Source organism: Macaca fascicularis, chromosome 2 (assembly GCF_037993035.2).
Source record: "Macaca fascicularis isolate 582-1 chromosome 2, T2T-MFA8v1.1".
In the NCBI taxonomy this organism is placed as follows: domain Eukaryota; kingdom Metazoa; phylum Chordata; class Mammalia; order Primates; family Cercopithecidae; genus Macaca; species Macaca fascicularis.
The window spans coordinates 760770-788350 of NC_088376.1; the positions used below are offsets into that span (position 1 = coordinate 760770).

The 27581-nt window shown below is 41.7% G+C and overlaps 2 pseudogenes; one reads left to right on the plus strand and one right to left on the minus strand.

Moving 5' to 3' along the window:
• LOC141409476 (uncharacterized) lies at positions 1 to 18456 on the plus strand (annotated as a pseudogene).
• Positions 18457 to 19681: 1225 nt separating this feature from the next.
• The window catches only part of LOC135969467 (large ribosomal subunit protein eL33 pseudogene), a 110418-nt pseudogene continuing 102518 nt past the window's right edge, over positions 19682 to 27581 (minus strand).

The following is a 27581-nucleotide window of genomic DNA, read 5'->3' on the forward strand; positions in this document are numbered from 1 at the left end:
ATGACTGTCCAGGTTAGTTTTGAGGTTGAATGCGTATCTGGATGAGTCATTCAAAGGCAAACATATTATGAATCTGGATGCATTGAGAGGCAGAAAAATGTGTCTTTCAGACTTAAGAGTGTAAACCAGCTTGCATCCCCTGGGACTTGGTAAGTACTGGGGACAATGAGGTGTATGGAGACAACTGCATTTATTAATGCTCTAAGGTTTCTGACAAATCTGTACTTGCCATTAGGTTTTTCATCTGGTAACATGCGAGTATTGTAAGGAGACTCTCATGGCCTTAGTAACTCACACAGCAAGAATTTGGAAGCGGCCAACATGTCAGTATTGTAAGGAGACTCTCATGGCCTTAGTAACTCATGCCATTAGGCTTTTCATCTGGTGACGTGCAAGTATTGTAAGGATACTCTCACGGCCTTGGTAACTCATAGGCAAGAATTTGGCAACAAGGGGTTGAATTTCCCCTCATGCTTCTCGCCCTAAAATGTATTGTCAAGAAGTTAAAGGTAAAGTATTTAACTTTCAAATCCTTTCCCAACTGCAGGGGCCTAGTAAGTTCAATTAACTCAGCTTTTTGAGCTGAAGTAGAGGCCAGCAAGGCTTGTGCCTCGATTCTCTTGTGCTGACTAATAATAGCATATCTAGCCCTCCTGTTTTCCTGATGCATAAAACAACTTGCCTCCATTAACCACTCTTCCTTGGGATAGTCAAGGGATTCATCTCTCTTAAATCTGGCCTCCTAAATAAATTTGTTTCATAACCTGTGATGTGCTTTGGCTGTGTCCACAGTCAAATCTTATTTTGAATTGTAGCTCCCATCATTCCCATATATCGTTGGAGGGATCCAGTGGGAGGTAATTGAATCGGGGGATGGGTCTTTCCCATGCTGTTCTTGTGACTGTGAATAAGCCTCATGGGATCTGATGGTTTATTTATTTTTGAGACATAAAAAATAAATCCTCGAGGGTGAGGAGCACGAGGCTCAAGTTAGATTTGAATGGGGGAGGGGTTTAGTGCATTTCCCAGAGCCTGTGTGGCCCAAACCTCAAGATTTACTTGAGACAACACCTCAGGTGGTAAATGTGACAGCTCATTCTTAACTTTTTTTTCCCCTGAGGGGTCAGGAACAAAAGTAACACTTTCTATGCTTTATGATCTGTGAGGGTGACCATGACTTGGTCTGAGTCAATAAACCTCTCCCCAGTAAGAGGTCAGGCATTCAGACAGTACTAAAAAGGCAGATGAGAAACCCAGAGCCCCTGGAAGACAACTTAGAAGATGTGAAAAGCAGTGTTTTGGGGCTTGGCCATCATGAGAAGACAGGAGCCCCTTGTATTGAATCAGGACAGAGTCATCTGCTCCCACACCTAATAAGAAGTTAATGCTCCTACCTGCCACCTCAAGAGTCACCTGAGGCTCCTCCATCTCTCGATAGCTAACAGTGCAGTGGGAGCCGAGGTAGGAAGTATCAGGCCCTACCACTTTTGAGTCTGCTGGGCTCTCGATAGCTAACAGTGCAGTGGGAGCGGAGCCCTACCACTTTTGAGTCTGCTGGGCTCTGATGATGGCTCCCTTGGAAGCACAGTGCATTTCCTGCGGCAGTGGCCGACCTTCTTACAGAAGGCACATTGATTGATATCCAAGGCACAGTGGCCCAGAGGCACGGACTGGGACTTTTACCTTCTCACTTCCTCTGCGAAGGCCAGGGGTTAAGGGGCTGCCTCTGAAATGGTGGAGAGCACAAGTCTGCAGCTAGAAGCTGGGCCTCTTGGGAGATTTGCTTTATTTTATGTTTTCTCTGCCCTATTCCTGTGATGGAAAACTGCAGAATCCAAGTCTAAAATCTGATCCACGGGAGTCTGGAAGCCTAAGGCTGCTTTTGGTGGCTTCCTGCAGATATCAGAAGCAGACTGGGCTCTAAAATAAACTCCTAGCAATGCCTGTCCCTTCTTGGACAGTGTTAGTGTATTCCCTCAAAGTCTAAATTATCCATCCTTGGAATAAGGCTAGGTTTTCATCTTTTCCCTGAGTAATTTTCCAGACTTTGTAAAAATCAAAAAGCTTTATCACACTTTTTTTATTCCTTCAAGGAGTCAAATGATCATAATTTTTTCTCTCTATATCTCACTTTCTTCCTAATTCATTTCTCTTTTCTAGATTCTAGTTCTCTTTTGGGTCCTAGTCAGACACTGCTGTGCCTCCTACTTGATAGGTGTCATGTCCCTGGTTGCAGGCTGCCACCCTGTTAGCATGTGCACTAACCACTCCCGTAATACACTGCTTTTCTACCATGCAGCAGGTGAGCATAAATATAAGCAAATCTTGCCTGGTCAGATCATACATCAAGGTTAGCCTCTCAAATTTGTCTATGAATTTTCCTGGAACCTCTGAAAGCTGTTTTAGTGTTTGGCTATGGCTAACTCAGACATAGAAAAGGGTCCATATACCTATATAGTGTCCCTATTATCATCTGTCACTTCCCAGAGAGGGCAAACATTCAACTTTGCCAGCTGATAAGAGGCCCTACCGCATGTTGTTCTGGTGAAGCTCAGGTGTTTTGAGAGTGGGGTATGTATGTAAGACAGGACTCGAAGGGCAGGGAGAAGATGATGCCCGGACACTAGATAACTCTGGAAAACTAGAAGAAATTAATAACATGTTGCACACCTCACCAGAACTGGAAGGAGTCTGTGTTCTTATGGGGTGCTCAGACTGGCAGGGGAGAGTTCAGCCTCAGCTAAGAAAAGCCTAATATTAAGAGGCACTTGCATTAGAAGGGTAATCAATTATGTGCCATCCCTATTTTGTCTTTTCCTCCATCAAATATATACAAGCCCATTTTAACTTTTTATCCTGACCAAGTATCAGAGAGGCCTGTATGTAAAGTATTTCCTCCCATTTAGTTTCTTAGTTTCTCTTCTATAAAACAAATTAACTGCAAAAAAGGGGAGGGGGAATGGGAAGGCTGTAACTTGTATGTTGTAATGTATTAGTCCATTTTCACACTGCTACGACAAAACTCTCTCAGGAAAAAAATGACGTGCTGGGTTTAGAAAGTAGGGTCCAGCTGCCCTATACCAGCTCATCAAAGATGACCTTATGGTTAAGAAATGACAGAAAACTGTTAAGAAAAAGTCTCATATTCTCTATCTTGAGGCTAATTGTTTACAGGGGTTGTCATAAAAGAGGCTGTCACTAAACAGGCAGATCTGATCTTATCATGTAGGGCTGTGAAATGCCACATTTCAACTTCTAGTCATAATGATGGAGAGGTTATTGCTGATCTTTTCTAATAATTAAGGTACAAAAATGCTAGGTTCCGAGACATCCCTTTTTTTCAGTGTCACTTGGACCAGTGGCAAGTTAAATAAGCAATCAGCTAAAAGTCAGAGGATCCTTGAGGAAAGTAAAAGCTAAACTGTTTGGGGCCTCCTTCCTGTGGCAGTCTCCAGGCTGCTACAAAACAGAGGCGGTGAGCAGAAAGGTGACAAGATGCAGAGCACTCAGGTGAGGGACAGAGAGCACAAGGTGGACAGTCCAAAAAGAGAACTTGGCAAACATCTTCTTTAGCCAAATCCATTCTTTTCAATATACCCCAGGGCCCCTAACCTTGTGAGCTTGGCCTCTAATCTGAGTATGACACCCCCAGGTCTCTAACTTTGGGCTGAGTCTCTCACCCTAACTTTATACCCTAGGGCCTCTCACTTAAGTAATAGTGGATAATCGTTCTTGCCCACCTGAATGGCTTCACGACTCCAAAAGACGGCCCACTTGCCAGCTGATTGATTCTGTGTGGATTGTTTTCCTTTGAGTGGGGGTCTTGTCTTGGTGTCCCTTCATGGTGTTGCTGAAAGATGTTGCTGGAAAAGAGGGTCGTGATACAAATCACAAAGTAGGATTCTTAGATCTTGTGCAGGAAAAAATTTGAGGTGAGTCAGAGAGCACAGTGAAGGAAGCAAGTTTATTAGAAATGACTCCATTACAGAGTTGGATATCCTCAAAAAACAAGAGCAGGAATGCATTGTCTTTTGTTAGTGTCTCCACTCATAAGTAACTATAAAAAGAAAGAGCTATAATTAAACTTGAAAGGTGCAGATTTACTCACTAAAGTTGGGGCTATTGGTTTTAACAATGACCATTAACCTGTTGACCTAAGTTAGCTCATTAATATTATCTTTAAGAAAAAATGCTGCACTTCTAAGACATTTATACATTTTTGAGGCTTAGTGGAAGATGTCTTGTATGGCCAAGAATATTCTGCAATTGTAATATGTGGCCAGCTAAAAAATGTGGCTATTTTCAGACCATAAGTATTATCCTTCTAAATGCCTTGTGAGTACCTAGCTACTCATATTAAGACAGAGTATTCTAGTCATGTTTATTAAACTAGAAGCTTGGTAACCATGAGTTCCTCTAACACAGCAAGTCTACTCCTCAAGGATAAAATATATTTCTCAGGAATTTTGTGCATTTTGTTTGATGGCATTTGGTATGTTTACCAAAATGGCAGAAAAGAGTGAAATTAGTCCTCAAAGATTTCTCAGGATTGGATATAAACAAAATGATTATAGTTAATATGCAAGTTGATATGCAGAAGAAATTTTGTTTGAAACACAATGAGATTAATTAATTAATTTATTTATTTATTTATTTATTTCTATTTTGAGACAGAGTCTTGCTCTGTTGCCCAGGCTGGAGTCAGTATACCATCTTGGCTCACTGAAACCTCTGCCTCCCAGGTTCAAGGGATTCTCCTGCCTCAGCCTCCCAAGTAGTTGAGATTACAGGCATGAATCACCACACCCAGCTAATTTTTGTGTCTTCAGTAGAGATGGGGTTTCACTCTGTTGGCCAGGCTGGTCTCATACCCCTGACAAGAAGTGATCTGCCCACCTTGGCCTCCCAAATTGCTGGGATTACAGGCTTGAGCCACTGCTCCCAGTCACAATGAGGTTTTTAAATAATTCAAACTGATTTCTTGCTGTTGAGCAGGGAGCTGAGCAAATTTATCATGGGCCTGAGATCATGGGCCTGAACTAGGAGAAGACTGAAGACAGACTCTGGAACACACATGATTAAATTAATTACAATGGAAACCAAATCAAATTTAATAAGGCTGTACCTCTTAGTTTCAAGATGTTTCCCTTCATTTTGAAATGTGGTGTTATTCTGTGGAAAAGAAAACTAGTGTTTATCTCCAGAGTAAAGAACAGGATTCCCTGCAGGGATTGATTAACTGAGAGCTGTGGCTCAGGATTACAAATCCTTCTTTTTTCCACTTATAAACTAAAAATTAATTTCCAAGGCCCTATTGACTAAATGGACCCCTCTTCTTGGATAAGGATATTCCAAAGTTAACCTGAAAAGCTGGTTCAAGCCATGGGTCACACATGCCTCATTAAACTCTCCTCCCTTTGGTTTTAATTTTAATTTTTAATTTATTTTTGTGGGTACATAGTTGGTGTATATATTTATGGGGGTACATGACATACTTTGATACAGGTGTGCAATGAATAATACATAATAAAAAATGGGGAATCCATCACCTCAAGCATTTATAGCTTGTGTTATAAACAATCCAATTATACTATTTCAGTTTTTACAAAATGTATAATTAAATTGTTTTTTACTATAATCACCCTGTTGTGCTATTAAATACTGTCTTATTCATTCTTTCTAACAATTTTATTTTACCTATTTAGCATCCACACTAACCCCCTGTTCCCCCACTGCCCTTCCCAGCCTCTGGTAACCATCCTTATACTCTATCTCTATGACACCAATTGTTTTGAATTTTAGCACCCACAAATAAGTGAGAACATGTGACATTTGTCTTTCTGTGCCTGACTTATTTCACTTAGCCTAAAGACTTTCAGGTCCATTTATGTTATTGCAAATGTCAGACTCTCATTCTTTCTTATAGCTGAATCGTACTCCATTGTGTACCTGTACCACATTTTCTCTATCAACAGTCATCTGCTGATGGACATTTAGGTCTCTTCCAAATCTTGGCTATTAGCAACATTTGTTTTTTACTGACTTCTGGATAAAAGCCACCTTAACTGGGATGAAATGGTATCTCATTTTGGGTTTGATTTGCATTTCTATGATAATCAGTAATGTGGAGCACCTTTTCATTTGCCTGTTTGCCATTTGTATGTCTTCTTTTCGTAAGTGTTCATTTAAATTTTTGTCCACTCTTTCATTGGATTACTACATTTTTTCTATAGAATTTTTGAACTTAATATATTATAGTGTATTAGTCTGTTTCTGCACTGCTATAAAAAAAACTGAGACTGGGTTATTTATCTATTTACTTATTTATTGAGATGAAGTCTTGCTCTGTCACCCAGGCTGGAGTGCACTGGCACAATCTCGGTTCACTGCAACCTCCATCTCCTGGGTTCAAGCAATTCTCTGCCTCAGCCTCTAGAGTAGCTGGGATTACAGGCACCCGCCACCATGCCCAGCTAGGTTTTGTATTTTTAGTAGAGATAGAGTTTCACCATCTTGGCCAGGCTAGTCATGAACTCCTGACCTCGTGATCTACCCACCTCGGTCTCCCAAAGAGCTGGGATTACAGGCATGAGCCACTGCACCTGGTGAGACTGGGTAATTTATAAAGGAAATAGGTTTAATTGAGTCACAGTTCCACATGGCTGGGGAGGCCTCAGGAAACTTACAATCAGGGCAGATGGGGAAGCAGGCACCTCTTCCATGACAGTAGGCAAGAGAGCATGTATGTGAAGCAAAGGGAGAAGAACCCCTTATAAAACCATCAGATCTCATGAGAACTCACTCATTATCAGAAGAACAGCATGGGGGAACCACATCCATGATCCAATCACCTTCTACCAGGTCTCTCCCTCAACATCTGGGGATTACAATTCAATATGAGATTTGGGTGAAGATACAAAGCCTGATCACATCATGTAGCTATTAATTGATTTTCAGATGGGTAATTTACAAATATTTTCTCCCATTCTGTGGGTTTTCTCTTCACTTTGTTTATTGTTTCCTTCACTTTAAAAAAGCTTTCTGACTTGCTGTAATTCCATTTGTCCATGTTTTCTTTGGTTGTCTGTGCTTATGGGGCATTATTTAAGAAATTTTTGCCTAAACCAATCCCCTAAAGAGTTTCCCCAATGTTTTCTTGTAAAAGTTTGATAGTTTGAGGTGTTAGGTTTAAGTCTTTAATTCATTTTAATTTGATTTTTGTATGTGGCAAGAAATAGGGTTCTAGTTTCATTCTTCTGCCTATGGCTTGCCAGTTTTCCCAGCCCTATTTATTACAGAAACTGTCTTATTTTTTGTTGTATGTTCTTGACACTTTCATTGAAAATAAGTTTAGTTTAGCTGTATGAGTTTGTTTCTTTTTTTTTTTTTTTTTTTGCTTTTGTAACATTTATTGTAGGAATATAGTACATTATACATATACAAAATATGTATTAATTGACTATGTTATTTTTTATCCATCTTTTTTTATTATTATTATACTTTAAGTTCTAGGGTACATGTGCATAATGTGCAGGTTTGTTACATATGTACACTTGTGCCATGTTGGTGTGCTGCACCTATCAACAGTTCTCTATTTCATTCCATTTGTCTCTATGTCTGTTTTTAGTCTAGTGTCATGCTGTTTTAATTACTATAGATTGATAGTATAATTTAAGACCAAGTAATGGGATTCCTCCAGTTTTGGTTTATATACTCAGTGTAACTTTGACTATTATGGTGTTTTGTGGTTCTGTGTATATTTCAGATTTTTCTTTTTCTATTTCTGTGAGGAATGTCATTGTTTTGATAGAGATGGTATGAAATGTATAGATTACTTTGGATCACATAGACATTTTTAAAAATACTGATTCTTCCAATCTGTGAATGTAGAAATAGCTATCTTTCCATTTTTTTTGTGTTCTCTTTCATTTCTTTTATCAATTATCAATGTTTTCCTTTTTTTTTTTTTTTTTTTTTCTGAGGTGAAGTCTGGCTCTGTCGCCCAGGCTGGAGTGCAGTGGTGTGATCTCGGCTCACTGCAAGCTCTGCCTCCTGGGTTCACACCATACTCCTGCCTCAGCCTCCTGGGTAGCTGGGACTACAGGCGCCCACTACCACGGCCAGCTAATTTTTTGTATTTTTAGTAGAGACAGTGTTTCACCGTGTTGGCCAGGATGGTCTGGATCTCCTGACCTCGTGATCCACCCACCTCGGCCTCCCAAAGTGCTGGGATTACAGGCGTGAGCCACCGTGCCCGGCCAGTGTTTTACATTTTTAATTGTTGAGAACTTTTATTTCTTTGGTAAATTCCCACACATTTTGTTTTATTTGTGGCTATTGCAAATAGGATTACTTTTTTGAATTCTTTTTCAATTTGTTGACGGTTGGCATACAGAAATCCTACTGATTTGTATATGTTGATTTTGTATTTTGCAAATTTACTCAAGTTATTACTTCTAATAGCTTTTTGGTGGATATATTAGGCCACTCTCACATTGCTATAAAAATAATCGGTGACTGGTTAATTTATAAAGGAAATAGGTTTAATTGGCTCATGGTTCCACAGGCTGTACAGAAAACATAGCACTGGCTTCTGCTTCCGGTGAAGCCTTTGACAACTGACAATCAAGGTGAAAAATAAATCCAGTGCTTGTATATCCCATGGTAAGTGCGAGGGCAGGGGGAAGTAGTACACACACTTTTAGATAACCAACTCTCATGAAAACTTACTGTTGTGAGAATGGCACAAAAGAAAATGATGCCAAACTGCTCATGGAAATCCTGCCCTCATGATTCAATCACCTCCCCACTAGGCGCACTTCCAACATTGAGGATTACATTTCAATATAAGATTTTGGTGGGAACACACATCCAAACCCTATCATTTTGCCACTGGCCATTCTAAATCTCATATCCTTCTCATATTTCAAAATACAATCATGACTTCCCAATAATCCTCAAAGTCTTAAGTCAATTCAGCCTTAACTCAAAAGTCAAAAGCCTCATCTAAGACAAAGCCAGTTTATTCCTCCTGTAAGCCTGTAAAATAAAAAACAAATTAGGTACTTCCAAGATGCAAATGAGGCATAGGCATTGGGTAAATACTCCTATTCTAAAAGGAAGAAATCAGCAAAAAGAAAGAGGCCACAGGACCCATGCAAGTCTGAAACCCAGAAGGGCAGTTATTGAATTGTAAGTCTCCAAAATAATTATTTTTGACTCTATGTCCCATTTCCAGGGCACACTAATGCCTTGGGATGTTTAGACCTTGTGGCTTTGCATGGTTCAGCCCCCACAGCTGCTCTCATGGGCTGGTGTTGTGTGCCTCTGGCTGGTATTGTGTGCTTCCAGCTTTCCAGGTGCAAGGTGCAAGCTGTAGCTAGAGCTACCATTCTGGGGTCTGAAGGACAGCGATCCTCTCCTCACAGATCTACTAGGCCATGCCCCAGTGGGGAGCCCGCATCAGGACTGTAACCCTACATTTCTTCTCTGCATTGTTTTAGTAGATGTTCTCCATGAGGGCTCCACCCCTGCAGCATGCTTCTGCCTGCACACCCTGGCTTTTTTATACATTCTTTGAAGTAAAGGTGGAGGCTCCCAAGTGTCAACTCTTGCATTTTGTATACCCATAGGCCTAACACCATATGAAAGCTACCAAGGCTTATGGCTTGCACCCTCTGAAGCAGTGACTGGAGTGCAGTGGCCAGGATGCAGGGAGCCATGTTCCAAGGCTACCCAAGGCAGCAGGTCCTGGGCCTGACCCCAGAAACTATTCTCTTCTTTTAGGCCTCAGGGCCTTTGATGGGGGGCCTGCCTTTTAGATTTCTAAAATGCCTTCAATTCCTCTTTCCCATTATCTTGGCTACCAACACTTGCTGGTTTTTTTGTTTTGTTTTGTTTTGTTTTTAGATTATACAACTATCTCTAACAAGTGGTTGCTCCACAGCCTGCTTGAGTTCCTCTCTTATAAAAGCTTCTTACTTTTCTGCCACATGACTAGGCTGCAAAGTTTTCAAGCTTTTACACTATGCTTCCCTTGTAAGTAAAAATAAGTTATGACTTACTTTTTTTGCTCCAACATGTGAGCATAGGTTGTTAGAAGCAGCCAGGCCACATCTTGAATGCTTTGCTGCTTAGACATTTTTCCAACAGAAACCCTAAATCATCACTTTCAAACTCAAACTTTTATATATCCCTAGGGCATGACCAAAATTCAGCCAACCACTTTGCTAAGACAACATGCATGACCTTTGCTTCAGTCCTAATAAGTTTCTACTTTCCATCTGAGACCTCCTCAGGCCAGCCTTCACTGTCCAGATCACTATCAGCGTTTTGGTTACAACCATTCAACCAGTCTTTAAGAAAATCTCAACTTTCCCTCATTTTTCTGTCTTCTTCTGAGTCCTACAAACTCTTCCAACCTCTGCCTGTTTACCCAATTACAAAGCTGATTCCACATTTTCAGGTATTCTTATAACAATTTTCCACTCCTTTGTGCCAATTTTCTGTAGTAAGCTATTTTTGCATCACAATAAATACCTGAGACTGGGTAATTTATTTTTTAAAAAGGAGGTTTAAGTGGCTCATGATTCTACAGGCTGTAGAGAAGGCATAGCACTGGCATGCACTTCTGGAGAGGCCTCTGGAAGTTTACAGTCATGGCAGAAGTTGAAGCAGAATCTTGCACATCACAGAGAAAAAGCAGGAGCGAAAAACAGAGGGGCGAGTTGTTACACGCTTTTAAATGACCAGATCTTATGGGAACTCACTCCCTGTCATGTGGATAGTACCAAATGGGATGGTGCTAAGCCATTTGTGAGTAATCCACCCCAATGGTTAAATCACCTTTCACCAGGCCCACCTCCAACATTGAGAATTACATTTAAATATGAGATTTGGGAGGGAACACACATTGAAACCCTATCAGAGGAGTCTTTATGTTTTTTCAAATATAAGATGATATCATCAACAAAAATGATAATTTGACTTCTTTTCCAGTTGGGATGCTTTTTATTGCTTTCTCCTGTCTGATTGCTCCAGATAGAACTTTCAGAATTATGTTGAATAACAGTGGTAAAAGTGAATATTCTTGTCATCTTCCAGATTTTAGAGGAAAGATTTTTAGTTTTTCCCCACTTAGTATGAAACTAGCTGTGGGTCTGTCACATATGACTTATTATGTTGAAATACGTTCATCCCATACCCAGTTTTCAAAGGGTTTTTTATTATTAAAGAATATTAAATTTTATCAAATAATTTTTTAGCATAATGGACATGATTATATGGATTTTTTCCTTCATTCTGGTTTTTTTGTTTTGTTTTGTTTTTTGAGGCAAAGTCTTCCTCTGTCACCCAGGCTGGAGTGCAATGGCATGATCTCAGCTCACTGCAACATCTGCCTACTGGGTTCAAGAGATTCTCCTGCCTCAGCCTCCCAAGTAGCTGGAATTACAGATGCCCAGCACAGCGCCTGGCTAATTTTTGTATTTTTAATAGAGATGGGGTTTTGCCACATTGGCCAGGCTGGTTTTGAACTCCTGACCTTAGGTGGTCCGCCCACCTCAGCTTCCCAAAGTGCCAGGATTACAGGCATGAGTCACTGCATCTGGCCCCTTCATTCTGTTTATATGATATATCACATTGATTGATTTGCATGTTGAACCATCCTTGCATCCCTTCCACTTGGTCATTATGAATTACCTATTTATGTATTGTTTAATTCAGTATGCTAGTTTTTTTGCAAATTTTTGCATCAATATTCTCAAATGTGGGCCTGTAGTTTGCTTTTTAAATGTATCTTTGTCTTGTTTTGATATCAGTGTAATCCTAGCCTCAAAGGATGAGTTTGGAAATGTTCTTTCTCTATTTTTCAGTCTGGTCCTATAGACTTTTTTTATTATAGCTTTAATTTTGTTACTTGTTATTGGTCTGGTCAGGTTTTGGATTTTTTTCTAATTCACTCTTGGTATGTTGTGTGTGTCTAAGAATTAATTTCCTCTCGGTTTTCTAATTTGTTGGCAAATAATTACTCATAGTAGCCACTAATGATCCTTTAATTTTCTGAAACGTGACTTGTAATGTCTCCTTTTTCACCTCTGATTTTATTAATTTGTATCTCCTCTGTTTTTTAGTTAGCCTGGCTAAATATTTGTCAATTGTTTTACTTTTCAAAAATTCAACTTTTTGTTTCATTGATCTTTTGCATTTCTTCATTTTAGCTTTATTTATTTCCACTCTAATTTTTATTATTTCTTTTCTTTTAATTTTGAGTTTGGTTTGGCCTTTTTATTCTAGTTAATTAAGATGTATTGTTAGGTTATTTATTGGCAGCTTTTCTGCTTTTTATGTAGGCACTTACAGTTATAAATTTTCCTTTTATAATAGTACCTGTTTTACTATATTCCATAGGTTTTGCTATGCTATACTTCCATTATCATTTGTTTCAAGAAATGTTTCCATTTTCTTCTTAATATTTTTACTGACCTACTGATCATTAAAGAGCATATTGTTTAATGTCCATGTGTTTGTATAGTTTCTGAAATTCATTTTTTAATTGATTTCTAGTTTGTTCCATTGTGGTCAGAGAAAATGCTTAATATTACTTCAATTTTTTGAATGTTTTTAGACTTGTTACTTAACATATGGTCTATCCTTGAAAATAACCCATGTGCGGAGAAGAAGAATGTGTATTCTGCAGCTGTTGGATGAAATTTTCTGTAAATATCTATTAGGTTCATTTGTTATATAGTGCAGATTAAGTCTGATGTTTCTTTGTTGATTTTCTGTCTGGAAGGTCTATCCAATGACTAAAGCAGGGTGTTGAAGTGTCCGGCCATTATTGTGTTGATGTCTCTTTCTTTAGCTCTTATAATATTTGCTTCATTTATCTATAGGTGCTTTAGTGTTGGGTGCATATATATTTCCAATTATATCCTCTTGCTGAATTGATCTCTTTATTATTATATAATGACCTTCTTAATATCTTCCTACAGTCTTTTGTTGAAATCTATTTTTGTGTGGTATAAGTAAGGCTATTTCTGCTCTTTTTTGGTTTCTATTGGCATGGAATAACTTTTTCCATCCTTTTATTTTCAGTCTAAATGTATCTTTATCTAAATGTATCTTTATAGGTAAAGTATTTTTTTTTGTAGGTCACAGATCATTGTCTTGCTTCTTTATCCATTCATCCACTGTTTGTCTTCCGATTGGAGTATTTAGTTCATGTACATTCAATGTTATTATTGATAAGCACTTACTCCTACCATTGTTATTATTTTCTGATTGATTTTTGTCCTCTCATCGTTCTTTTCTTTCTTCCCATCTTCCTGTTAGTGAAGGTGATTTCTGTAGCAATATTATCTAATTTCTTGCTTTTTACTTTTTGTACATCTGTGGTATGCTTTTTGATCTGAAATTACCATGAGGCTTGAATATAATATCTTATAACACATCATTTTAGACTATGGACAATTTAACATTGATAGTATAAACAAAGAAACAAGCAAAGTAGCTAATAAAATCTCTACAGTTTAACTCCATTACCGTTCTTTTAAACTTTTTGTTGTTTCTCTTCCTTCCTTATTTTACTGTCTATGTCTTGGAAATATGTTGTAGTTATTTTTTATTGGTTTATTGTTTACTCTTTCTATTTGAGATTTTTGCACACCATAATTACCATGTTATAATATTCTGTGTTTTTCCATGTGCTATTACTAGCGAGTTTTGTATCTTCAGATGATTTCTTATTGCTCACTGACTCTTTTCTTTTAGGTTAAAAACTCCCTTTAGCATTTCTTGTAGGACAGGTTTGGTGTGAATTAAATACCTCAGTTTTTGTTTGTCAGGAAAAGTTCTTATTTCTCCATCAAGTTTAAAGGACTTTTTACCAGATACATTATTCTTTTTTTTTCCTTCAGCTTTTTTAATATGTCATGCCACTCTCTCAGACTGTAAATTTTCCCCTGAAAAGTCTGCTGTCAGATGTATTGGAGTTCCACTGAATGTTATTTGTGTCTCTTCTCTCGCTGTTTTTAGAATCATTTCTTTTTATTATTATTATTATACTTTAAGTTCTAGGGTACATGGGCACAACGTGCAGGTTTTTTACATATGTATACATGTGCCATGTTGGTGTGCTGCACTCATCAACTCGTCAGCACCCATCAACTCGTCATTTAGAATCATTTCTTTATCCTTAACTTTTGGGAGTTCAGTTAAGTGCCTTAAGGTGGTCTTCTTTGGGTTAAATCTGCTTAATGTTCTGTAACTTTCTTGTACTCGAATGTTGATATCGAATGTTGGGGAATTGTTTAATATTATTTAATATTATTTCTTTAAATAAATGTTTAACTCTTATCTCTTTTTCTACCACCTCTTTAAGGCCAATAACTCTTAGATTTTGATTTTGAGGCTATTTTTTAGATTCTGTAGGCATGCTTTATTTTTTATTCTTTTTTGTTTCCTCTGACTTTGTCTTTTCAAATAGTCTGTCTTCAAGTTCACTAAATCTATCTTCTCCTTGATCAATTCTTTTAAGTAATTTTGATGAATTCTTAGTATGACAATTGCATTTTAACTTCAGAATTTTGCCTTTTTTTAAAATTTCAATTTCATTGTTAAATTTATCTGACAGAATCTTGAATTCCTTCTCTGTGTTACATTACGTTTCTTTGAATTACCTCAACCAGCTATTTTGGATTTCCTGTATGAAAGGTCACATATCTCTGTTTTTCCAGGATTGGTCCCTGGTGCCTTTTTAAGCTTGTTTGGTGAGGTCATGTTTTCCTGGATGGTCTTGATACTTGTAGATGTTCATCTATATCTGGGCATTGAAGAGTTCAGTCTTTATTGTAGTCTTCACAGTCTGGGCTTGTTTGTGCCCATTCTTTTTGGAAACACTTTCCAGGTATTCAAAGAGACTTAGGTCCCAAACCCAATAACACAGTAGTTTACGCAAACACATAGGGGTACTGCCTTGGTGACCTTGGATTAACATCAGGAAAAATTCTCTTGATTTATCAACTAGAGACTCTTATTCTCTTCCCTTACTTTCTCTCAAACCAGCAGAGGCTCTTTCTGTGCTGAGGCATGTGGAGCTGGAGTTGGGGTAACAGCACCCCTGTGGCCACTACCACTGAGACCGTGCTGGTTCACACCTGACGTAAGCACAGAACTTGGTCTCACCCAAGGCCCCCTGTAACCACTACTTGGCTACCATGTAAGTTTATTCAAAGCCCTAGGACTGTATGATTAGCAGATGGCAAAGCCAGCCAGGTTTGTGTCTCTGCCTATAGGGAGGCAAGTTCCCCTAGCCATAAGTGGGTCCATAGATGCTGTCTGGGAGCCAGAGATTAAAGCACAGAATCTTCAAAATTTACCTGCTCTTCTATTTTACTGTAGCTAACCTGGCACTTAGGGTGTAAGACAAAGTATTTTCTACTCTTCCTTCCCCTGTCTGCAGGCAGAAGAGCCTCTCCTATGACTGCCAACATCACCGGCCCAGTGGGGGGGTTCTGCCAAATCATCATCAATTTCTCACTTAAAGCCCAAGGACTCTTTGGTTAGCTTGGGATAAATTCTGCAATGCCTGGGTCTCGACCTTTGGCCCAGGACAAGTGCAGAAATGCTGACCAATCCCCTAGGCCTGGACTCAGGGAATCTAAGAATCTGCTTGGTGCTCTATGTCACTGTGGCTGAGCTGGTATATCAGGTGCAACGCAGAGTTCCCTTTACTTTCCCTGCTGCTTTTCTCAAACAGAAGTCTTTCACCATAGCTACCACAGCTGGAAATGTGCTGAGTCACACATGAAGTTGGTACTTCTCAGAGCCCAGTGCCCATGGAGTATTGCCTGGGTATCACTGTTTTTATTCTGGGTACAGGGGTTCTTTAGTCAGCAGGTGAGGAATTCTGCCAGGTCTTTACTGACATGGCAGCACTGAGTTTAATGTTAAATTCCCCAGTCACTGTGCTCTCCCTCTCCCAAATTCACAGGTTTCTTTGTGTTGTGTAGCTGCTGCTGGGTGAGGGAGTGGTGTTGTGAGCACTCCCTTAGCTGCTCTGGCTGGTGTCTCAGGAGGCCACATTCTCCCCACCGTCCACATCCCACTGGCTCCAAGCCCAGCTCGGAGTATGACTTGCCTAACAATTGAAGCCTTTGTGGCCTATATTGCCCCTTCAGTTCTCTTAAGGTGCAATGCCACTTTCATTTATGATTTTAATACTGAGTCTTCCATCTTTTGTTCAGTCAATATAGTGAAAGGTTTGATCTTTCAAAGAATCAACTTTTAGCTATGTTTATTTCTGCTGCTTTCCAACCTTCTATTTTATTGATTTATGTGCTAATCTTTATTATTTCTTTCCTTCTTCTAGCTTTGGATTTAGTCTTTTTTGTTTGTTTGTTTTTTTCTACTGCCGTTAGGTATAGAATGAGGTTACTGATTTGAGATTTTTTTCTTAAATGTAGTTGTTTATATTCATACATTTTCCTTTGAACTCTCCTTTCACTGTATTCAATACATTTTGGTATGTTTTGTTTTTATTTTGTCTCAAGATGTTTTATAACTTCACTTGTGGTTTATTCCTTCACTCACTGGTAGTTTAAGAGTGTACTGTTTAATTTCTGCATATTTGTGAATTTTCGAGTTTTCATTTTTTATGTATCTGTTGTTTCTTCCATTGTGGTTGTAAATTATATTTGGTATTATTTCAAGCTTTTTAAAATGATTTAAAAGTCATTTTAGGACCTATTTTGCGGACGAAGATATGGCCTATCCTAGAGGAAGTTCCATGTCCGCCTGAAAAGAATGTATATTCTGCTGTTGTTGGGTGGGCTGTTCTGTATATGTGTATGAGCTCTAAATGGCTTATACGGTTGTTCAAGTCTTCCACTTCTCATGAAGCTTCTATCTGGTTTTTCTATCCATTAATTAAGATGAGGTATTGAAGTGTCCAACTACTACTATAGAACTGTGGGGTTATCCTTTCAATCCTGTTAATTTTTTCAGCTTTACTGAGGTATAACAGAGAAATAAAAATTGTACATATTCAAGGTGTACAGTGTGATGTGTTTATATCTATATGCACATTCTGAAATGATTACCAAAATGTAGTCAATCGACGCGTTAATTACCTCAGATAATAGTTACTTTTTTGTGTGCATGCGTGGGATAAGAAAACTTAACTCCATCCCCGGTGACTGCAGAGTGGCCATTCCAGCTGCTCCAGGCTCCAGCAGAGGAGGAGCGGGGCGGGCCCAGTAGGGGCCAACAGGCCTGGAGCGCACGCATTCCGGAGCCCACCCAGACCATGTTCCGCAGCCTGGGCGCCCAAGCTGCAGTCGCCCTCTGTGTCCAGGCAGCAGCCGCCTGGCAACTCCCGAGCCTGCTCTGCTCGAACTCCCAGCGTCGCAGAACCAGGGCCAGGTGTCCCGGTGGCTGCGGCCAAGCCAGGCATTCTGCCCGGCGGCGGCTGCACAGGGGCGAGAACTGAGAACCTGGCGCTCAATCCCATCGGGGTGGCTGCCAAGTGCCCATGCCAGCGGCCCCGAACTCCCTGCGGTGGAGGAGTGGGGCGGGAGGCAAGTCCTGGGGACCCTCAGCCTGGGCGCGCTGGAGATCCCGGGACCGCCCAGGCCATGCCCCTCCAGCCCGCCTGTGCACCCAAGCTGCAGCCGCCTTCTGTGTGCAGGCAGCAGCCTCCAGGCAACCCCCGACATCTCAGCCCGCACTCCCAACATCTCAGAACTGGGGCCAGATGTCCCAGCTGCTGCGGCCAAGCCAGGCGGTCTGCCCTGGGGCGGCTGCACAGGGGCGGGAACCCGCCCTCAGCCCCATTCCCGGCGACTGCGGAGGGCGCCTGGCTAGTGGTCCCGAGCTCCGGCAGAGGAGGAGCCGGGCAGGGTCAGGCCTGGCAGGCTCTCAGGCCAGGTGCACTCGGGATCCAGAGGCCGTCCGAGCCACGCTCCGCCGCCCGGGCGCTCAAACTGCGGGCGCCCTCTGCCTGCTCGCAGCGGCCTGGCCACTCCCAAGCTCGCTGGCGCTCTCGGCCTCCCAGAACCAGGGCGGGATGTCGCCGCGGCTGCGGACAGGCCGGGAGATCTGCCCGGCGGCGGCTGCACCGGGGCGGGAACTGGCCCTCAGCCCCATCCCCGGTGGCTGCGGAGGGCCCCGCCAGCGGAGGCCGGGCGGGCTGGGCGCCTGCGATTCCCGGACGTCCCGGGCGAGCCCAGGAGAACCCGCAAGCCCCCGGCGCCTGCGCTGGAGCTGCGGCCGCCCCCTGCCGGCCTCCCCATGCCGGTCGCGCGGGCTTGGGAGCGGCTTCCGGAGTCTGCGCGGGCGCTGAGGGGCAGGCGCGCGCCTAACGGCTTCGCGGGGCTCCCTCGGTCTGAGAGGTCGAAGGCTGCGAGTGTCGCTGCTGAAGGCTGTGGTGGGTGGGCCGGGCCGGGTCGCGGATTCTGAGCTACATCGCGGGTTTGGGGGTGGGTGAGGATGCAAAGGCCACGAGGAGCCGCGGCGGCTCAGGAGCCCCTGGTGGGCGTCTGAGGAGAAGTCGCCCCATGAGGAAGCTCTTCAACTTGGGGAGACGCCTGGGCCAGGCGGTCCTGGGCTCCGTCCACCACGAGTACGCGGGTCCCGGGTCCCACACCAGGGACGCGGAACTGCGGAAGACCCACAGGGCGGCCATCAAGGGCGAGGCCGCGGAGGCGGAGCTGCCTGGCGCGCAGGAGCCCGGACGTGGATGCCCGCGACAGGAAGGACGGGTGGCGGGAGCTCAGCCCGGGGTGGGAGGGGTCCCCAGGCCCGGCAGCCCCGCAGGTCCTGGGACGGGGGCCTTGGAGGGCGCGGGGCACCCTCGGAGCAGCGGAGCCAAACGGAGCCTCAGCTGCTTTCCATCGCTGGCGACTCCCCGCCTGGAGCACTTGGTGGAGAATTTGAGTGATTTAACTCACAAAGTTAAGCGTATACACGTTTAAAACATGGGGTCGTGGAGGTGTAGCAGGATGAGCTGCAGACAAAACTCCTCAGACACCGGATTAAAGAAGGAAGAGGTTTTTTATTCCGCCGGGAGCGTGGGCAGACTCCCGTCTTAAGAGCCAGCTCCCCGAAATGGAAATAGTTGGCCTTTGTAAAGGCTTACAACTTTAAGGGTGAAATGGTCGTGATAAATCGAGCAAGCGTGGGAAACGTGACTGGGGCTTACATGCATCAGCTAACAGAACAAAAAGTTTTACAATGCTTTTTTATTCTTACAATGTCTGGAATTTACAGATAACACAAGTAGTTTAGGTCAGGGGTTGATGTTATTGTTATTACTTTTTTTTAACTCCTAGGGCCGAGTGGTGGTACCAAGGCTGTCTGGCTATTTATCTTACTTTTGTTTCTTTCTCTCTTTCCTCCTGTCTTATGTCTAGGCAAGGTGGGGGGAGGAGGGCAGCAGGAGTAGTAGTGGTCTCCTTCCTTATCCCCCCTTTGAGAATTTTCACTAATTAGTGGGAGTTCTCACTTTTATTTTTACTTTCTGAGTCTCTTTGGGAGACAGAGCGATAGTGTTTTATGTAATACACTTGTGCTGAAGTTTTCTGATAAACCATGGTAGCTACAAAACCTTTTATCATTTGAAGGAGCAAGTGTAATACACAGGGGAGCAGCAAGCAACTTTCTATTACCAGTAATATAATGAGGGTTTTTTTTTACAAGAGCACAAATCCACGTTTATTTATTGATTTTTCATTAGTTTAAATCCTTGAGGGGTACAGCATCACTCGGATTCTGTGTCCAATGGCCTTAGCAGGAAGATTGCTTCAGAATTTGGCAGGAACCATGCCACTGTTTCCATGGGCAGGAGTTACCTTTCCCCAGATGACTGGTTTTATTTGGTTTGCCGCCAGGAGTCACTGTGTTGTTCTTTGCTTTGTATACATAAGCGCATCATTTGCCCAAATAGAATTCTGTTTCATCTAGGGCATAAACACCTTCAATTTTAAGAAGAGCTGTGTGCTCCCTTTGGTTCTGGAGACCCCGCTTATAGCCAGCAAAAATGGCCTTGGACCACAGCCTTCCAGACATAGTTCCTTTTAGAAGCCCCATTCCCAGCAGGCCTCCACAGGAGCCAAGATGGCGGGAAGAACATAATGAGGGTTTTAAATTTTTATAGCTGGAAACTATTTTCTAAATGAAGACCTAGGATCAAATCTGTGTTAAACTTGTACAGGCACATGCATCAACTTTGTCGTGTCCTAAGCAGGTTAGTTTTGTCACTGGGTCTTAAACGCTTTTTCTTAGCGAGTAACACAGTATTTTTTAATAACAGAAGTTTTTAAGAGCCAGATACTTGAACTTGGGGCATCTGTTTGGGGAAAGAGTTAGTTAAAGTTATCTTGAGGCATTAACTCTTTTGCTTCTCAAGGCCGTTGGTCTCTTATGTTAGCCTTTTTATAAACATAACATGAAGAAATATCCAGGCTGCCAGCAATGTTTTCAGCCAACTGAGCAAATAGGCTTTTTCTGTTTTTGCTAAAGGAAGAGGTTCTGGTAACTTCTGGTTTATATGTTTAAAGAATGACTATAAGACTCGGAATTGTTGCTGGGCTGGACAGGTCTGAGTTTCCTAAGTAGTATGTGTACAGTGGGGACACCTTATATAGGCATTTCTTCTAGCATGGTTATGGGGGGTAACAGCAAGAAAACAATGTACAGCAAGAACAAAAGAGGTCCTTACCTGGGAAAAAGGTTGAATACAGCGACAAAACAATAGGAAAACAGTATTGCAGGAAAACTATTAAGATTTTTAACTACATTTACTTGCTTGATGAGTCCTCAAGCTATGACCGTGCATAGACTAGTCAGCTGCCGGTGTGTGACTAGAACAGGGCTTGTTGTCTCCTCAAGCTTCAGCCATGCGTAGACTGGTCAACCTCTGGAGTGACCAGAACAGGGCTGTCGTCCTCAGCAGCAGCTTGGTCTTGTCTCAGGATCAGCCAGATTGGATGATCTGTGTCCTGCTGGCTGGTCCACTTGTCCTGAGTTGCCAGTGTTAGCTGACTGTAGTGGATCCAAGACACAACACTTGCAACTTTAACAGCAGTGGGAGTGGACAAGGTTACAGTATAGAGCCAATTCTATATCGGTCCTAGAAAAATTAGATTTTACTTTAAACAGAGTCGCTAGATTTAAAGGGGTATCAGGCTTATAGGCATTTTCATTTATTTAATTATGAACATTTTGTATGGCTATTTTTACCTGCATTTGCTTTCTTAAGGTTAATTTCTTTAGTTTCTGGAGGTCACCTTTAATTTGACCTATGATTTGGGGGTGGCCGACCAAACAAAATCTTATAGGGCAAATACCTAGTTTATTTGGTGGAGGTGCACCTGACTCGGAGGAGGACCATAGGCAAAAACCTGATTTTATCTTAAATGAGCAAACAAGCACTAGCATGTACTGATAGTCTCCAGCCTGGGGCAGTTCTGTAAAGTCTATAGGCAAGTTTTCACAAGGTATTGCTCTTTTTACTGTTTAAGTTTCTTAGAGGAGGGGTTCTTCTCCCCCCGCCTCCCCCACTTGTAACTCCATTTAATGGCTTAGGCTTCAGTGAGAAATTGGAATCCAGATACAGCAGAATCTTGCTGTTTTTAACTTCTAATGTGACCATGGGCTCCTGGGAGCCTAATGAGAAGGTGCATAGTCTGCCCTAGTCTTTACATTCTTCAGCTCCTGTCAGTCTGATCAGATCAGTATTTGGTTCCTCCAAGGTATGGCAGCCCTTGGCCGATGGCCTATTTGTCTTGCAGCCTTGGCCATTTCCTTTACTGCCTTTTGAACATTTACCCTTCTAGTGTCCTTTCTTTTTGCATCTTGCACATTAATCTCTCTCTTGCCTTGTCCGGCTCTTGAATCCTTGCCTAACTTGACTTCTTTCACATTTACATTCACGTCCACGTCCTCTCACACTGCTAATTTTTCTTCTTTACACTTAATCTTAGTCTTTTTTTTTTCTTTCCCAATTTTGTTCCTTGGTTACAGTTAGCATACACCTCAAAGGCCACTTTTATTTATTTTTTTATTTATTTTTTTTTTTTTTTGAGACGGAGTCTTGCTCTGTCCCCCAGGCTGGAGTGCAGTGGCCGGATCTCAGCTCACTGCAAGCTCCTCCTCTCGGGTTCACGCCATTCTCCTGCCTCAGCCTCCCGAGTAGCTGCGACTACAGGCACCCACCACTTCGCCCGGCTAGTTTTTTGATAGACTAGGTGGTATTCATGCCTGCAGCCTCTGCTTGATGTTACCATGGGATTGCTTTACAAATGAAGTATTCACTATATACTGATTTTCAGCAGCCTCAGGGTTAAATGGTGTATAAAGCCAGAGATTCTGTTACAGAATCTCTTATAAAACTGACTTAGGCTTTTGTCAGCTCCTCGAAGCATTTCTGAAATCGTTTTTTGTATTACTTGCTTTTTTCTACTAACTCTTAGCCTCTGCAGAAGTGCTTCTCAGTACCTCTGCAAATGCTGAAGCTGAGCTGCATTCTCTGGGTCTTTTTTTCCCTTTTTCCTAGAGTTTAACAGGCTCTTTTCTTCATATAATTTTCCATGCACCTGGAGGGTTAAACAGGCACACCGAGAGTCAGTGTAAATGTTTACAGTCTTACCTTCACTGAGTTCTAAGGCCCGAATTAAAGCAATAAGCTCAGCTTAACGACAGTGTCCAGGGTTACCACCGCACACTCTGCACATCTCTCTCCTTGTGGGTTGATGAAGCTGTTCCCGTCCACATATAGCTCCTGGTCTACTGATGCCCAAGGCTGGTCCCGGAGGTCAGGTCTGCTGGAGTAAACTTGAGTCCAACACCTCTACACAGTCATGTCGACAGGGCTCTAGCTGCCGGGAGCAAGGCGGCGGGTTCAGGGTGTTTCCAGTTTAGTAGATCAATGGTTGAAAAGGGCTGATAGATGAAGGTCTGTTGTCCCCCCAGATGTGGGCCTGGTCATTATAATAGACAGGTCCTCCCGTCTCCCTGAGAGGCATTTGAATAGCTTGAGCAAGACCAGATCCGAGACGGCCACTTGACTATCTTGACTTCCTTCCTTGGCCTCTTGAGGCTCCGATCTTCCCCTTCGAGGTGAGACCTGGGGTGTGTTAGCTCCTGAATCTTGTTTCTGAGGGGGCTTTTGGCCTTGGTAAAGTGGAGTAGGCTGGGACATGTGGAGAAAGAATTTCTATTATCTCTGGCAGCTCTTGCAAAACTGGCTTCTCTTGCTGTTTCTCGGACTCCCTTTTTAACTCTGTGTCTGCTGGCGAAGCTGCTCTTTTACTTTTGGCTTTTTTTGCAATAAGCTGTTAAACAGGGCTAAAAATATGCTGGTTTTGTCTATATTTAACCATGAGTCAATATAAAGGAACTTGATCTAGGTACACTGGCTGTCCTCCGACCCCTGTCAGCACCTTAAATACACGGTCAATTGTTCCTTGTCTATGGTTTCTTCAGTGGGCCATCCAACACCAAAAGAGGGCAGTTCTAATTCACACAGAGGTCTTAACCTCTGAGGGGTTAACTTAACTCTATAATCTGCAAAACCTTTCCCAGGGTTCTGTAACATGCATTTTAATAGAGTAAGTTTTGATGATTTGATGACTTTCCTATTTTATTTTTCTTTTTGACAGTTCCTAGCAGAGTGGGCTTACTTTTGTGTCTGACCTATTTTTCTCTTGAGACAAAACAACATTCACACTATAAGAAGGAAAGGGTAAAAGATCACTCGCTCATCTAATTCACACTAAATCAAAATAAAAACTAAAACCAAAGTGTTGTTAAAAGCGCACCTGTTCGTCAAGCAATTTAAGCCAAGTCAAAATCAGAACCAAAACCAAAGTATCAAGCAGTTAATTCAAGTCAAAAACAAAAGCCAAAGTGCCGGGTACAGGCAGGCCGTGGGTGATCAGGCCACGCTTCCACTCAGATGGAGTGGGCAAGTTCCAAAGACCAGTCTTACCAAGTTTCAGATGTCCGGACTTAAAGTACCAGTTCCTTCCCGGTGTTCAGCCACTGTCTTGATCCTCCACAGGGGCCTGCTGTGCACTGCTCTGACGAGGAGTTTCACCGAGGCAAATGCTACCCGGGAGCTCTTTCAGGATCCACATTGCTCAAGCTGACCAGTGTCCCCCACAGGGATGCTCTACAGGGCAGGCATAAGCTGCCTAAGGGGCTGCCTCGACCGTCCATTAATCACCTCACTTCCCAGTCAGGTAACCAAGAAATGTAGCAGGACAAGCCACAGACAAAGCTCCTCAGACACTGGATTAAAGAAGGAAGAGGTTTTCTATTTGGCCAGAAGCGTCGGCAGACTTGCGTCTTAAGAGCCAAGCTCCCCGAAAAAGAAACACTTGGACTTTGTAAAGGCTTACAACTTTAAGGGGTCCACGTGAAAGGGTCGTGATAAATCGAACAAGCGTGGGAAACATGACTGGGGGCTACATGCATCAGCTAACAGAACAAAAAGTTTTACAGTGCTTTTTTTTTTTTCCATACAGTGTCTGGGATTTACAGATAACACAAGTAGTTTAGGTGAGGGGTTGATGTTATTGTTATTACTTTTTTTAACTCCTAGGGCTGGGTGGTGTTGCCAAGGTTGTCTGGCTATTTATCTTACTTTTGTTTTTTTCTCTCTTTCCTCCTGTCTTGTGAACTAGGCAAGGTGGGGGGAGGAGGGCAGCAGGAGTAGTAGTGGTCTCCTTCCTTAGAGGTGCCTAATGAGAACTCATTCCCATGTCAAAAATACCGTGAGTCATGTTCAGCAGGTGAGAAGTTCTCAGATAAAAGCCTGGGTCGGTTTTACACCTGAATCCACCCATGTAGTCAGGTTCTTTACTGGGGCTTCTCAGAGACACACTTGGAAGTGGGAGGTGGGTTCCTTGAATGGGAAGACTCCGTTTTCTCAAAACATGAGCTCTTTCTATGTTTATCAGTTTTACATAAACCGAATGAAAATATCAAGGATTTACCATTTTTGCATGACACCTGCTGTCTATCTTACTATCGTGATGACATTTAAAAATTTTTATAACGGAGTGAAAAAGACTTGCTCCTCTAGATATCAGAATGTGCTATTAATTCCCACAATTGTTTACTAACAGCTGAAAAGACATAAATACATGGAACAGAATGGAAATCCAGAAACACTGAACTATATGTAAGATATAGATGTAAGGATTGATAATGGTAACATTTCAGATGAGTAGGAACAGTTGAGTTATTAATAAAATGCCTGCTCTTTGAAGAAAACTAATGAAATTTTATGTCACAAAAATGAGTTCCTGATGGAATACAGATTGAAATTTTTACATATGCAAAATGAGAAAAGTACCAGAAGAAAACACAAATGCTTATTTATACAGGTACATTTTATGTTGCCAAAGGCCTTCCTAAGAATGACCTCACAAGCAGGCATTCTGAAGGTCGATTTAGCTAACTAAAAATTAAAACCCCGAGTCTGGGCATGGTGGCTCACCCCTGTAATCCCAGCACTTTGGGAGGCTGAGGTGGGCAGATCATGAGGTCAGGAGATTGAGACCATCCTTGCTAACAGTGAAACCCCATCTCTACTAAAAATACAAAAAATTAGCCTGGCATGGTGGCAGGCGCCTGTAGTCCCAGCTACTCAGGAGGCTGAGACAGGAGAATCGCTTGAACCTGGGAGGTGGAGGTTGCAGTGAGCCGAGATGGTGCCACCGCACTCCAGCCTGGGCGACAGAGTGAGACTCCGTCTCAAGAAAATAAAAAAGAAAAAAAAATTAAAACCCCCTTGTGTATCAGAAAAAAATTAACAAAAGATAACATACTTGAAAAACATTTACTATATATATGTTTTTACTAATATATATATAAATAGAAATTCAGATGAAAAGTGTATCTTCATCCTACTGGGAATTTATTTTTTATCATATATATTATTATATATAAGTGAACATACATATAAAGAATTGTATAAATTACTGATATTATATATATATATACACACAGATAAAAAGCACATCTTCATTTTACAGGGAATTCTTTCCAATCAAATCCACAAGAAAAGAACTCTAAAAGTGAGCTAAGTACTGTTTTGCAGATCCACCATTTACGTATCTACATAGCAAAAAATCCTTAGTATTTCTCGTAAAACAATTTCAGTTAAAAGAGGAATGAAACTGTTTTCTATCCACAATGTTTGTGAGAATAAAGAGCAGTGGTCCTTATACTGCTGCTTAAAGTTTAAGTTGCTGATGACTTTTCAAATAGATAATTTGGTGGTAATTACTACATTTTAAAAATGTATATACCCTTTACACATCAATTCTATTGTATTAAAACACCTTTAGAAAATAGAGATACACGTACTTTGTTTTTCTCAGCATTTATGTTAACAAAAACCCACAGAATGTGTCCTATAAATGAGTTTCAGTTGCATCCATAGGAGGGAATAATATGTGACCATTGAAGGTGACAATAGATATAGAAGTATGGGAGGTTTCCTTGATGCCAGGAATTTGAGACCAGTCTGGGCAACAAAATGAGATTCTTTCTATAATTTTTTTTAATAATTAGCTGAGCATGCTGGTGTGCTCCTGTGGTCCCAGCTACTCAAGAGGCTGAGGCAGGAGGATCGCTTGAGCCTAGGAGTTCCAGGTTGCAGTGAGGTAATATATGAAATATATGTAATAAACCATTGCACTCCAGCCTGGGCAACAGAACAAGATCCTGTCTCAAAAAAACAACAATCTAACAATTATTGAGTTGTTGCTTGTTCTAGAAATGGTTCTAAATACTTTACATAGATTCCCATTTAAACATCACAATGGTGTCCTGTGAGCTAGCTGCTATTGTCGTCTTTACTTTATTAATGAGAAAAATGAAGCACAGAAAGGCTAAGCAATAGCTGGTAAGTGACCGAGTTCCAAGTAGAATTCAAGTCCTAGTTGAACTGAATCCAAACACCAAGCTCATTCTATCCAAATAGGCTGCTGTTTCATTAAGGTAGTGAGCAATAAGAGCTAATAAATATTGCACTTTCTTCAAAAGAAAATTATTTGTTTTGAAGGCAGAGGAATAACATGCTCTTCTATGTTTGCAGTTACATAAAGCAGTGTAGGTTTTGAGATATTGCTTATAATTTCCTGAAAACTCCTCTCGCTCTCATAGGACTGCTCTACATTTGGCCTGTGTGCATGGCTGTGTGGAAGTGCTCACTCTCTTGCTGAGCAGAAAATGCCAGATTGACATCTGTGACAGACTGAACAGGACACCTTTAATGAAGGTGTATGGTAGCCAACTCTTTTGGCATGACATAGATTTCACTAAATACATAGAATTAAAACGAATTTATCTCATTTAAATATAACTAGTTGGTGAAACCTGTGGAATATGTATTTTGAATTCTTAGAATTTATAGTCTAATTTTTCACCTAACACTGATAGGCTGCACATTGCCAGGAAGAGACGTGTTCCATTATTCTGCTGGAACATGGTGCCAATCCAAACATTAAGGATGTCTACGGCAACACTGCTCTTCATGATGTTAAACATTAAGGATGTCTACGGCAACACTG